The 13,690-nt window shown below is 37.9% G+C and overlaps 1 protein-coding gene and 1 long non-coding RNA gene across 2 annotated transcripts in view; both read right to left on the reverse strand.

Annotated features, from left to right (window-relative positions):
• The window catches only part of LOC117205745 (syndecan), a 240,953-nt gene that overhangs the window by 99,808 nt on the left and 127,455 nt on the right, over positions 1–13,690 (reverse strand). The window lies entirely within an intron of this gene.
• LOC117205749 overlaps positions 751–13,690 on the reverse strand; it is a 45,678-nt gene continuing 32,738 nt past the window's right edge. Inside the window, exon 2 of the long non-coding RNA XR_004487287.1 lies at positions 751–878. This is a non-coding gene — a long non-coding RNA (uncharacterized LOC117205749). The remainder of the gene's footprint in view (positions 879–13,690) is intronic.

Genomic DNA, 13,690 nt, shown 5'->3' on the forward strand with positions numbered 1-13,690 from the left:
GATGAAGTCGCGAATGTGGGCAGTTGGGAATTTTTGCAAATTACCGGCATACCCTCTGGGCAAAATAATTCGTTCCTTCTGGGAACGTTTATGGTGAATGGACGCGGATAGTGTTAGATACTTTGATATATGCGATCTTGCTGTTTTCTCGATTTTTTTTTTTTCGCCAAATGTCGGTGTCTTTTATGGGACCAGGAGGTTTGGTACAGGATGAAACGATTGGAATTTTTCACAGTCTTTCTTTCACAGTCGTTTTCTGTTCTTGTTATTTTTTTTTGGGCAAATTTTGCAGGTTTTTGTTGGATCAGGAGACACTCGATATTTGTGAATTCTCGAAAGGAATCGTAGATAATATAATTTTGATTCCTGTTGGATTTTGGCGCTTGGATTTAGCGAAGAATACGAGAAGAATACACATGTTCGACCGAGCTTTAAAAAGAAATTAAAAGATATATCAAATGGTGGACGAAGGAAACAGAAAACGTTGGTGCTAGAGGGGAAGGAAAGAAAAAGAGGAAAGTAGGAGGAGATAAAACGCGGCCACGAAGCTAATTTCGATGCTGCATCCTGAACGCCGATACACCAGAGTCAATATTGTACTTGGACTTTCTCCGGAAAGTAAGCTCAGTTTTAAGCCCGTAAGAAAATCTACCCGAGGGGGAAAGCTGCTTAACAGTTTGGAAGAGCCTTCGTGTTCCACCGGGAGAAATTTATCGATTTCTTTTCTCTTTTTTCTCTCTCTTTTTTTTTTTTTTTTTTTGACGAGTAATCGTTCGTGTACCTTTCAGCCGTGATCGCGTCGACAATTATTATCCGCGTTACTCATGAATCATCCGCTAAATCCGAGTTAATTAGTTTGGCGTTACGTTGATCCTTACCTGAAACAGAAGATAGAATTTTGGTTAGTGGAGGATGAACTTCGATTTTGGAATTTTTAATTCGTTTGCGAGAGCAATATCATTTGTAATTTCTTTTCAACTTTGTCGCGCGAGATCTTCCAGTTATTATATTTTTAATGTTGTCCTGGTTCTAGCAAAGTAGGAGATTTGTAATTGTTTGAACGAGGAAAATACTTGTCATATAAAATTGAAAATGTATATATTGTACATAATAGTAATAATTATTCGTATCTTGTCTAAACCCGGTAACTTGGAGGTAATTTTTAATGTTAGAAAAGTATGGTTGGATAAATGTAATTAAACAAATAAGAATTGCAATTATTCCTTTTATTTAAAGCACAGAAGTACCCCGTCTATATTTAACGACAAACATCGATGGAAAATTACGATGCCACGGTACAACTTTAAAATTGCGCATTAAACTAGAACGATCTTTTATTGCGATTGAACAAATAAGAATTTATCGCTATTAGAATATAGAAATCAAAATATTCGAGTAATAGGAAGTAACTTTGAAACAAACAAGAGTCAGCATTACCGAAGTCATTAAAAAAAAGCAAGTGATTTTAAAATCGCTCGTGAAAATAAAACAACCCTTTTCGACCATTAAACAAACAAGAATCTCCATTATTGAAGCCATTAAAAAAATAGAAAATAATTTTCCAACAAACAAGAATCACCATTACCGGACCCATTAAAGGAAAGAAGTGATTTTAAAATCACGCGGCAAAATAACAAAAAAAAAAAAAAAAAAAAAACCCTCTACTACCACTAAATAAGCAAGAACCATCGTTATTGTAGCCATTAAAATATAGAAAGTAACTTTCAAACAAACAAGAATCGCCATTACCGAAGCTGTTAAAACAAACAAGTGATTTTAAAATTACGCGCCAAAATAAAAAAGGAAAAAAAGAAAAAGAACCCTCTACTACCACTGAATAAACAAGAATCATCATTATTGGTACCGTTAAAAACAAAAAAAAAAAACAAACAAAAAATAAAATAAAAAAGAAAGAAGAAAGAACACGAAAAGAAAAAGAAATAGAAAAAAACTTTTAAATGACAACGCCAACACAAAACAACCTTTCACCATCGCTGAACGAATCAAAACCACCATTAACGATGGCGTTAAAAATAAAATATAATGATCACACGATCGACCTAAAATAAAAAAAAAAAAAAAAAAGAAGAAACGAAGTAGATAAAAGAAATTCACGAGCACGTAATTTCTAAATCACAGGACATTGGAGAGAATTGAACTCGATGATCGAAATCTGGCCGGGATCCAGGCTCGTTCTCCAAATTTATCGTTTAATTGGCTTTGCCGGACAAGCGGCCTCGATAAGGAGCGGACAAAGGCGAGGCTCTCGTCGAGATTGCCGTCACGTTTCTTGGTTACCCAATCCCCCAGGTTGCTTCGATTGCGAATCGAACTAATAGGACTAATCACGCCGCGATGTAATCGATGCTAATAACGCGTGCTTATGGCTTACGGGCCTTGATAATTGAACGCGCTCGCTTGACCCATACCACCATAACTATCGACTATGCTATTCTTCTGAAAATTCCAGGGAATCCGATGCTTTGGTGAAATTTCATTTTCTCGTTTTTACGCGAAGCGTCGTTGCTGATAATCGAATTTTCATTATGTTCGAACGTTGCGAAATGGGAGTTTTAATTAAAAGAAAAGGATGAGAATGGCAGATATTTTTTGGTCGTTGATTTTTTGGGACAGGGAGATCTTTGTTCGTTCGGGATGATTTTCCAAGTTGCACGCAGTTCTTATCTTTGAAGCTTGGTAGTGCGTTGATAATCATCGCTTCTAATTACGATCGTGAATATTTTGGATAATTGATAATGATAATTTTATGCTTCCGAGTTGGACTGATTTCTTTCCTCGACATATTGAAAACTTACATTTTTTTTTTGTAATAAAAAGAAAGCTGCACTTCTTCGCGCCTCGATTTTCTTCCCTTTGTTTGTTATTATTTTTCTGTTTTTTTAAGGTCACGTCTATTTCTTTTCTTTCTTATATCTACTTTTTCTTTTGTGTCCCTTATTTCTCTTTTTTTTTTAGATCACGTCTATTCCGTTTTCCTCCTGTATTTAATTTCTCTTTTTTCTTCTTCGATATCTTTCGTTCAAACATATTATCTAATTTCAAAAATTGCTCTAAACTAATAATGCTCTATATATATAACCAAAAAATATTTCATCGTTTCTAATAATAAACCAAATAAATAACATTCTATTCCGATTAATGATAATCCACGACCAAACCCCCGAAAATGGCCAATCTCCAAAAAAGTGAAAAACATGGACCAATTATAAACACTGCAAACAACATCTGACCACAATCCTAACTACTGCGAGCATGGTTTCTAAATTGCAAAAATTCCTCAGTTTCTTGCCCAAGAACAATAATTAGCGAAACCCGAAAAGAATGGTCATAAATTTTCAATCTCCAAAAAAGCGAAAAATATCTAACAATCATAAATACTCGAAACAAAGATCGATAATTCCAACTGCTTCAAACATGGTGTCTAAATTACAAAAATCTCTCAATTTCTTTCCCAGAAACGATAACTAACGACACCGCAATGGAACGGTCAAAAATCTGCCAAAAATTAAAAAAAAAAAAAGAAAAATCTGACAATCATAAATGCTGGAAACAAACTGCTTCAAACACACGCTATAAATTTCCCCCATTACAAAACTATCTGAATTCCTCGTTGTCCCTTGCAAAAACACAGCCAAAGGGAATGAGAACGACAGAGGATCAGAATCGGGATAAAAGGACGGCAGCCAGGGGACAATAGGGCGGACAATAATTCGTTAACGTGCGATCCGTTCGTGTATCCGCTCGCACATACGTTTCAACGCACATGTACGAGCCGACGAACGAATCGAGTTACGCGGACTTTGCATAATGACATTTTCGACGTGACCGATTTTGCGCTTCTTCGCGTTGCCTTTAATCTCAGCCGGCGATTTAAACTAACGAGGCGTGTCACGACTGCCACGGGACCCCGCGACACTCGCTTTACTTTCCATAGGAAAATCTCGCCAAAGAGGCGAGACGTACCAAGTTTGCTGAAACGACCTCTCGTCGCTTGAAACGAGCCTCGACTTTCGCCACTTTCGCAGAACGTAGGCCTTGCAACGTGACTGACAAAATTTTCCTGCTCCTCGCTAGCACTTATCGCTAAAATTATCTCGCCAGCTTCCTTTCTCGTCGATGGATATTGCTTTACTTTCTTTCATCTTTTGGCTTTGTTTCTTTTCTCTTCCATTTTTGTAAACGATATCTATATCATATAGAACCTGTATATTATAATATTCTGATGATTAACCATGGTTGTACAGTGACAAGTAAATAAAATGAGGTTTCAAGACCATGAGAGTACAGACGCGTGAGTAATTCCTAATTAACATGATCCCATAGAGGGCTAGAAACTCGGAGCAGAGTGTTGAAGTTCTAATTTTCGTTACACCAAAATGTTTCGTTCTATATATCAACTACGTAATTATACATCGTCGTTAAAAATTACAATTACGATTATCATACCGCAATGGTCGCAAGTATCGCGAGAATTGAAGCTCGCAGTTGGAATTTTACTTGAAGTGCATAACCTTCTCTGAAACCGTGTTAATTAGCAGCGTGGAAGCTACGATTGATACGATTAAAAGCTACAATAAGTTTAGGATTATTCAAGAAAAATACAGACGCGTGTCTGTGTGTATGACACAGGCTGAAGATCGTACGTTGGAAGAAAAAGAATTATTATCATCGCTGAAAAAATCACTATTAATATGATCAGTATATTAGATGAGAATATTAAATGATCAGAATTACTCAAAAGAGGAGAGTAAAACCTACAAAATGCCTGAAAACTTCGAAGCAACGATATCGATTCACGTCAATTTTACCATGAAACGCGCTGTTCGCATAATTCTTCTTTTACCTAAAGCTACTCCAAGTTCACAGATGCAGGATAAAACAAACTCGACGCTTGGAAATTGTGCCGCGCGTATTAAAGTATCGAAAAGGTTGTAGGTTGCTCGGAATAGTTTCGATTGGACGACAATGGCCCTGGAAGCGATCGGATTCCCAGCCGGCATTGGCCCGGCAAAGAGAGATCGTATGCAAATCTCGTGGCCGTCGAATTCGACTCGGTCGGATGGCCGAGGATTTTCCGGCAAATCCGCGATCGCCGCTCATTCCCAATCGTCTCACGGTGACCAGCTTAATGGCGAATTATGCGTGCCGGGGCCTCTGCAACACAGAGCGAGCTCTGCCACCCGGAAACCGGACAGTCCATCGAGTATGCAGTTTACGCGCGAATTTCCCGCCACTGATATCTCCTCATCCTCCTTCACCGAAACTTTCATATTCTAACGTTAAGTATATTGTAGGTTAACGTAAATATATTGTAGGTTACTTATAATAGTATATACAGGGTGTATCATAACACGTGGCACTTAATTTAACACTTTGACTGGCACGCCGAAATCACACGTTTCGCTCAGGACGCCACGGGAGTATTTTTATTATTCGAAGCATATAATGGCAAAATAATAATAAATTCACGATGTAAGACAACATTGTTCCCCAATGGACCGTTTATCTTGTTGGTGGTCACGGGTAACCATCATGGCGTCTTGGTAACAGCTGATAGCGACATATTATAACGAGACTTCGTTTATTTCGACAAACCATTCGCATTCGTTGTTTCGTCGTTAGCAAAACGTGCAGAATATATGGTTGAAACGTGTAGAAGATATTAGTAAACGGTATTTGCTCGTTCTATATATAATAGCAAGGTATGTGCACACTTCTAACCTCAATTATACGATTATAAAGCAGCATTTACGATTATTTTCTAAGCTGTGTTTATAATAATATTCGTAGATTAGCCCTCAAGGATATGGACGCAAACACAGTGCACCGTTAGATGCAAGATTTGTTCTCATTTTTTTTTTTATTGATGTTCTAATAAAAATGTTTAATCGTACAATGGGGCACTTTTTATTTCAAAGTATCTTCTATTTATCGGTTATATTCAAAATGCCCTAAATGTCGATTTTCATACAATTTTTACAATTGTAAGAAGTTCAACCGCTCCGGACATCAATGACCACCGTGACGTCACAGGAGAAACCGTGGCCAACGTGGCAGTCAAAGTGTTAAAAGCACAAGAGGCAGAGAAAAACAATAGAAGATTCGATCGTAAGATCGTACGAACTTACCAGAGCTTGTTTCAGAGTCATAGACATTTTTGTGTTTCAATGGCAAGCAACTGCTTTGCAATGGAGTCATGCAAGACCTACTGTCTGACCTGCTCGTTCCTCGGATTTAAATCCAGTAGATTTTTTTATTTCTGCAGCTACTTCGAAGCAATTGTGCATTCGATGGCCATTGCCAGTGTTGAAATAGTTCGTGCACGTATACAACAAGGTTGCCAACAGATTCAACGAATAGCTGGAATTTTTTTCAATGTTGTGAAATTCTTTGATACTGACGACTGCAGGTTTGCATACAGTGCCGAGTGTGGCAGTCATTTTGAGCAGCTGCGGATCATCGGGACATCGAAATGACTCCAACTTTGAAACGAGACCAGATAGAAGAGCATGTGAACATTTTCCCTCAGTTTCCGTACTTTCTGTTCTGTTAGTAAGAATTAATGAAACTCGAATCACGAGCAAATATTTACAATTCCCATTGGTGGTGGCAACGCATATCAAATGCTGCTAATGAAATGTCAATTAACGTCATTTAGCGAGAAATATTCGTAAGGGCGTTTATACGATGGTTCCTCGAATCGAGACAACTATGTCACTGTCGATAAATTTTCCACTATGTTGGTAATTAATGGGCAATACGAACTTGTCAAACGCAGTAGCTTTACACGTTTGCTAGAGAAAACTATCCCTGCTAAACGTTGTATAAATAGAGAAGCATTTCGATTTTCGATGGTTCGACTATACCAAAATTTCCCCCTTCGAAACTAAATTTCACACGCATATTCTATTTTGAAAGAAAAATATCGAATAATCGAACAGAAGGAAAAAATATTAAATTCAAGTAAATATCGAATCGGATTGAATTTAATCGAAGTAAAACGTAAAGGAAAGCTTCCTCGTTTCTAGAAACTACCGTTCCCAACATTTCTTAAAATATGTGACATCAGACAACGTAGTATCAAGAAACCTTAACGTGGAAAGGGATAAAGGAAAAAAGCAGGGAATATTGAAAGCATCTTCCGATCTCTAAAAACTAGCTACTTCTTCCAAAATTCTCTAAAACCTTGGAAAATATCGATTTCTACAATACTCCACGCTATAATACACTAATAATAATAATAATAATAATAATAATAATAATGTTGGTCCTCAATGGTTTAATAGATACGCTCCTAATTTCTAACTTGAGACCTTTCTAACTTGGGCGTTCGCTAATAAATAGACCGCGGATTTTTATGCAAGTTCATACCTTGAAGAATGTAACTAAAAGAAGTAGTAGGTGAATTAATTCCGTCTACAATGGAGGACGAAAGAAAGTTTAAGAGATAAGCGACACAGATTCACAGAAAAAAGGAAAGAGTTTTACAATCGACAGAAACAATTACATTATAGTTAACATAAAATACAGATGATTGCTATCAACAAGCTAAAGAATATCTAGTACAACGAAGCTACCGCCGACGACACGGTGTCGTTATTACAAAGAAATACGATCTTCAAATTCTCTTTTCGCCGCAATCGCAATTTTGAACTTTCCAATTCCCTACATACCTGATAACAATAGTGCAATTACGCAAGAGATTCCATCATCCGGAAAAATCTTCCAAAAGCCAAACATAAAGCCATTAATTCCGCCGATAATTCGCTGGCACCTTTCCGAGGTTTGGAACGCCTGCGTTCGTCATGAAAATGCAAAGAGACTGTGGAGATCCTGAATAGGACAATGCGTTCCCATCAGTGGAACTAATTAAATTCCGCAGCAACCAGGTTCGCTCTCGAGATGACGACGTGCTAGCTTCTCTCTCTCTATCTCTCTCTCTCTCTCTCTTTCTCTCTTTCTCTCTCGAGTCCTTTGGATCGAGATCCTTCTCGTTCGTAGGAAGGATGAGGGCGAAACCTTGGCTGCACCGGCTCTCGAGGACGCTTTTCCATTTCCTGACTGTATGCCACGATAAGCTATCTGACCCGCGGCGACGTTCGAGGACGTTTCCAAGGCCCTAAATCTCTACGTCAGAGCCACACTGGCGGCGACGTCTCGGTGACGTGGTATGCTGCACCGGTATATATGCTCGCTAGCCAAGCCAGGAAATTGGGGAAATGAAAAGTGGCGGGCCACTGTCATCGACCTCTGACACGATCCTCTGCGTGTCTTGATGGAATCGGAAACTGTCTTTGCCAGAATTTGGCTTACGATGGTTATAGGCTGGCTTTCGCGATTACGCTCAAGATGTATGGCTTTCGGGAGAAATTTCGACGAAGGCTAGTGAAGGAAATGGATAATAGGATATCGTATTATATTAAACGTTATCGTATATTTCCGTTGTTAGAATTTTCATTGCACATGCGATGGTCGTCTAAGTGGGTTTCGCGATTATCGTCGAGATACGATGGATTATTTGGAAATTGACCGGGTTCAGTTCACTTTTGCGTTACTGATGCATCGCCAGCAAATAACAGAGGTACAACGTTCGCGAGAATAGAGGGATGCTGTTACGGGCTGCAGCTTTTTCAAGGCTTTAAAGCTCGCGGAAATTTTTATCAAAGCAATCTATATTTTATTATAAAGCAATCTATATACAATAATAATAATGCTGGTCCTCAATGGTTCAATAGATACGCTACAAATTTCTTCTAACTCGAGACCTGTAATAAGTCTAATAAGTAGACTGCAGATTTTTGCAATTTTTATGTAAGTTCATATTTTGAAGAATGCAACCAAAAAAAAGTAGTAGGTGAATTAATTCTGTTTACAATGGAGGATATTATACATATGTACATTATATTATTAAAAACATAAGAAAATAGTTTAGATCAAATGTATTTATTAGGATATTTACCGATCTTCCACAAAATAGGATCATTGAATTTTAGAATTTCGTATCTTTTTAAATAAGACCTTGGAAACTCGGATGTCCAAGAGTTTTGCACAAAATCAACAAATTCGTTGCTATATTTGGCAGCGAAAAATGAGCCACAAAAGAACCACAGATCATTATTCGTTCGGTTGTGCTCTTCACAGTATTTAGTATTTACAGGTATCTTGTATCGGTTCGATAGCTAGCACTATACCGTGTTCTGTGCAGAAAAATTGATGGAAAAAAAAAAGAAGGAAAAAGAGAGGTGAAAGGTGTTCGTGGAAGGGGAAAAGAGGCCGATGGAAGCTATCTATTTTTTCCTCCTCTTTTTTTCAGCGAGGAAAGCTATCGAGCCTGTCGCCGGAATATGATTCATAAACGGATCCAGAGGAACGTTTGACCCGGGCCGAAACGGTTCAATAAATTCTTCTTCCCACCCTTTCGCGTACAATCTTCGTTGCAGCTTCGACAGCTCGTCCCATTTCCAACAGAACAAACAATTATTTCCTCTGTCTGATTCCATTTGGAAAAACGACTCATCGACCAGAGGATGTTCGATAAACATCCCTTTTTCCTGGCTTTATCTATCCACGATACAACGATCGACCATCTTTCGAACGTAAGCGAAGTCGATACGTTTATATCGTTGTTTTTAGAGAGAATTTCGTCGTTCGTTTCGTTGGCGAATGCGACGCAAAGGGTTAAGGGATGATTTACAAGGAAAGGGATGAACAGAGAGTGTCGAGAGAGTATCGAGGGGGTGAGTTTCGAAATGTCGAAATCACATCATCGTGACATCGATAGTACGAGGTTGTGAAAATTGTCTGGGAATTTTGGAAATGTTTTTCTTCGACGCTTTACGAATGTAAGATAAGATAGAGAAGATTATGCAACAGCGGTGAGAGAGTTTCTGGAATTTCCAAACTATCAGGATGACAGCGAAAGGTGGAAATTTGGAAATTTTTAATATCGTATCGTCTATGTTCGATATTGTTGTCTAGAATTTGAAAAATTATATCATCGACCACGAATATTAACTTTGTACGAATATCGAACACCGTATGAAAAGTTAAATCGTTCAGGTGACAAAGATTATTCGAAACTTCGTACCATTATATCAGGTTGTCCGAAAAGTTTCTTTCGTTTGCTAAGGTGATGATAGATGAACAACAATTTCTGTTTTATATTATTTTATTAAATTATCTATGATCCGTTTCCTTCTATTTCTATTATTATGTTCGTGCATAATTCGATAAACCAATATAAAACAAAAAAACATTGTGCGTCTATTGTTTCCTTATAAAACGAAGAAACATTTCATAACATTTATTTCATCCTATTTTCCAGTTCGATTTTAGTAATACTTGGTTGTATTACGAAGCAGACTAAATTTATGAGAATCTCCTGACAGAAGTATCAAACTAAAAATCAAATGAATTGCAATATTTTTGTTGTTGGAAACAGGGTAGAACATTCCAGTTATATAAGGTTAAACAACAAAGAAGGAACCGCGATACATTACCAGGATTAATGGGGAAAGGAAAGATTTACTGCATCGAGAATTTTGAGCGTTTAGCGAGAGATATATAGGGGTGTGGGAATCTGTATCGGAAAATCTGGGTCGTTGGAAAGCTAGTGCTCGACACGTTGAAAGAGAGAACGTAGAACGCGGCTCGGTCTAAAGCAACAGGGAATAAGAACTTTACTGCATCGAAACTTTTGAAATACTGAGAAGATAAAACTTGTAATGTCTCAAAGATTAATCATATTTAGAAAGTATCGACGTACGTGTATCTACAGGCCATAACTTTGCATTGTCATCTTGACTATTTGAAAACTATAAATCTTACGAAAACCTTCTGTCTCTAATTTTTCCTGCTTGTCTTTTATGCTTATAAAAGGAGGAAAAATATAATTTTTAACACTAGAACTAACTCAAATCGACTGGTCTTACAATTTTATTTGAAAATTCTTACTCCGTGTTATATTCTTTTTTCAGGCAATGACGTAATGACTTTCGTAACGATAACTAAAAGAACAATATAATGAATTTTAATTTGCTTTTTGCGTATTCAAACTGAAAATAATTTTGTATCAAAGCTAGTTATACCAATGCCAGTCGAAATGACCGCTACTTGTCAAAGTGTAAAAGGATCCTGCGATCTGTTTATCGAACCTCAATTAACCAATTTCCCCGTTTTGTACAACTTGCCACACGTTTTCAAATTTTTAACGCGTATCATTCGATGTCGGTTATCAGGAAAATTCCGGATCGATCGCTACATCGTTAGATGCTAACGCTAGAAATACCACAGCAGTGAAAATGACTGGTTCTACAATTTTATAAACGTGTTAACCCTCGTTTAGGGATCCCAGATGGATTAATAATACCAAAAATGTACCACATAACATGGAATTCCTTCTGTAAGAAAGTAATAAATCAATAAATATAAAAATATTCCATTATTACGTATTTTTTAAAGACCAGTCATTTTGGCTGGTTTTTGATAGAAATAGTTTCGTGTTAACTATCGGTAGTTCTAGCGTTAAGCTAATATGTCGCGTAATATTAAACGAAACTAGTAAACTATTTGAATATTTCCGATTTCCTAATAATAGTAGCGGCAGTAGTATATATAAATCTTTGGAAATAAAACTTGGAAGAAGTTCTTCTTTCAGTACCTACTTCTTTGAAAATCTCCAACTTTCAACATTCTACTCTGCAATTACTCTTCTTTTCTTCTTCTCAATAGTCTACAATCGTTATTATTCCGAAACTTCTCCTTTCACTTTTCGTTCTTTGCAAAATTCGAATAATTTCTCTCTCCTCATTTTACGCATCACTCTTGAACTTGACTTATTTACGATCCTCTTCTTCTTAAGGTATCTTACCCGTTCGATTTTAATTTCTACTACCTTTTATTCGACTTGTTTCTTCTACTGTGAAGTAAAAAGGGCAGTGTATATTAAAAATTATTTCCGACCAATGTACCTTGTCTTTTCAGAAGCATCGCTGTACAATTGGAAACTCTATTAGGAAAACAATTGGCAATCTCTTCAAGAACTAAAATTTAGCAAATATCATCGATCGAGATTACCCAAATTAAAAATAAAATAAGATTGTAAAATAAATTCAGAAACACATCCTTTTTATATACCGAAGATGCTTCGAAATTTCTTCAGAATCAGCTTCTAATAATCATTTACGTAACAATAATATACAATAATAATGTTTGAAGACTTAAGATTCGGTCATCGATATCAAAAAAAATATTTCCATAAATCAGATTGTTGGCTGTGACGATTACACTTGTAGACAAAATTCTTCTATACACTAAGAATGCTTCGAAATTTTGCTAAGATCCGAAAGCTCCTTAAAACCAGTTTCCACGAGCATCTAGTAGAATTTCGAAACTTAAAACTTCGTCATCGATATAAGAAGAATATTCTGCAAAGCCTGAAGCACCTCGAAATCCTCTCGAAATTTAAAAATGCCGAAGAGCAACCCTCCTCGATATCCCAAGAACCATCCTTTAAGATCCTTTAAAACCTTTCCTCGACCCCGAAACAAAAGAAAATTCGGTGTACAACGCAACCATCCGACCGCATCGACGATAGCCGTCGGTCTGATATCGATAATCGCACAACAACATCCCGAATCATCTATCCCCGTAATAATTTAAATTATTTAATAATTAATTAAATCCCCGTAGTTAGTAATTTAATTGAATTAAACGATTCCGTCTTCTCGAGAATTACAAACGGCTAACCGAATATCGCAGTCGAAATTTGGTCGCCGGTACACGAAGAATACTCTTGCGAATGCGAAACATTCGAAAATGCCTTTGAAATCGAGAAATTCTGGAAAACTAGCGTAACTTCTCTGTGTCCGAAAATCCCGCCTTCCAACAGCCTAAAGCCGTCTTTCAACGGTGCGACAAAAAGTTCCTGTATTCAGCGTGATCGTCTCAGCTGGTGGCATCGACGACAGCCGACAGGGTAATATCGAATTCCATGTGGCACGCGATCCTTTTATTATTCCGTGAAAGCGAAAAACTTGCCTGGTATAGCAGGGACGCGCCCCTTCCGTCGACCTCGCCCCTTTTCGCCACCCTTACATATCCTCTCGCCCTACCTGCGCCTCCTCCTCAGCCATCTCTTGTCCCCCTTTTTCCTTCGTGGCTCGTCGCCGTAACGACAACGATCGCCGAGGTTTCAAGGCTTTCCCGTGACCCCCGCTACGCCCCTCTTCACCCCCTTTGTGTTATCCGGGGCCGGTTTTTAATTAATCCATCCACGCCGCTTATAAACGATCGATGCCCGTTCCCGTTTTACGATCAACGCTTCCGTTCGCCTCTAATCGACGTCGACCACCACGGATTCTCACCCCTTTTTCACCCCGTGGCTAAACGGAGACCGGGTTTCTAGGGCGGATCGTTGCGCTTCATACAGATGGTGAATGTGATGGTTGGTTGGTTGGTTGGTTGGCTGGTGGTGGTGGTGGTGTGGCGATGCTTTTTAAGATCTGCTTCTTTCTTTTTGCTTCTTATTTTTTTGTTTCTTCTTCTTTTATTATTTCTTCTTTTTTTCTTCTTGCGGAGGAAGACGGAGGGTTTGTTCGTTTTTCTTCGCACGAGGATCGTGCCTTTCCTATAGGTTTCTGACTCTTTGCCTTTCTCTTTGTGCGCTTCT

Source organism: Bombus bifarius, unplaced genomic scaffold (assembly GCF_011952205.1).
Source record: "Bombus bifarius isolate JDL3187 unplaced genomic scaffold, Bbif_JDL3187 scf7180000007992, whole genome shotgun sequence".
Classification (NCBI taxonomy): domain Eukaryota; kingdom Metazoa; phylum Arthropoda; class Insecta; order Hymenoptera; family Apidae; genus Bombus; species Bombus bifarius.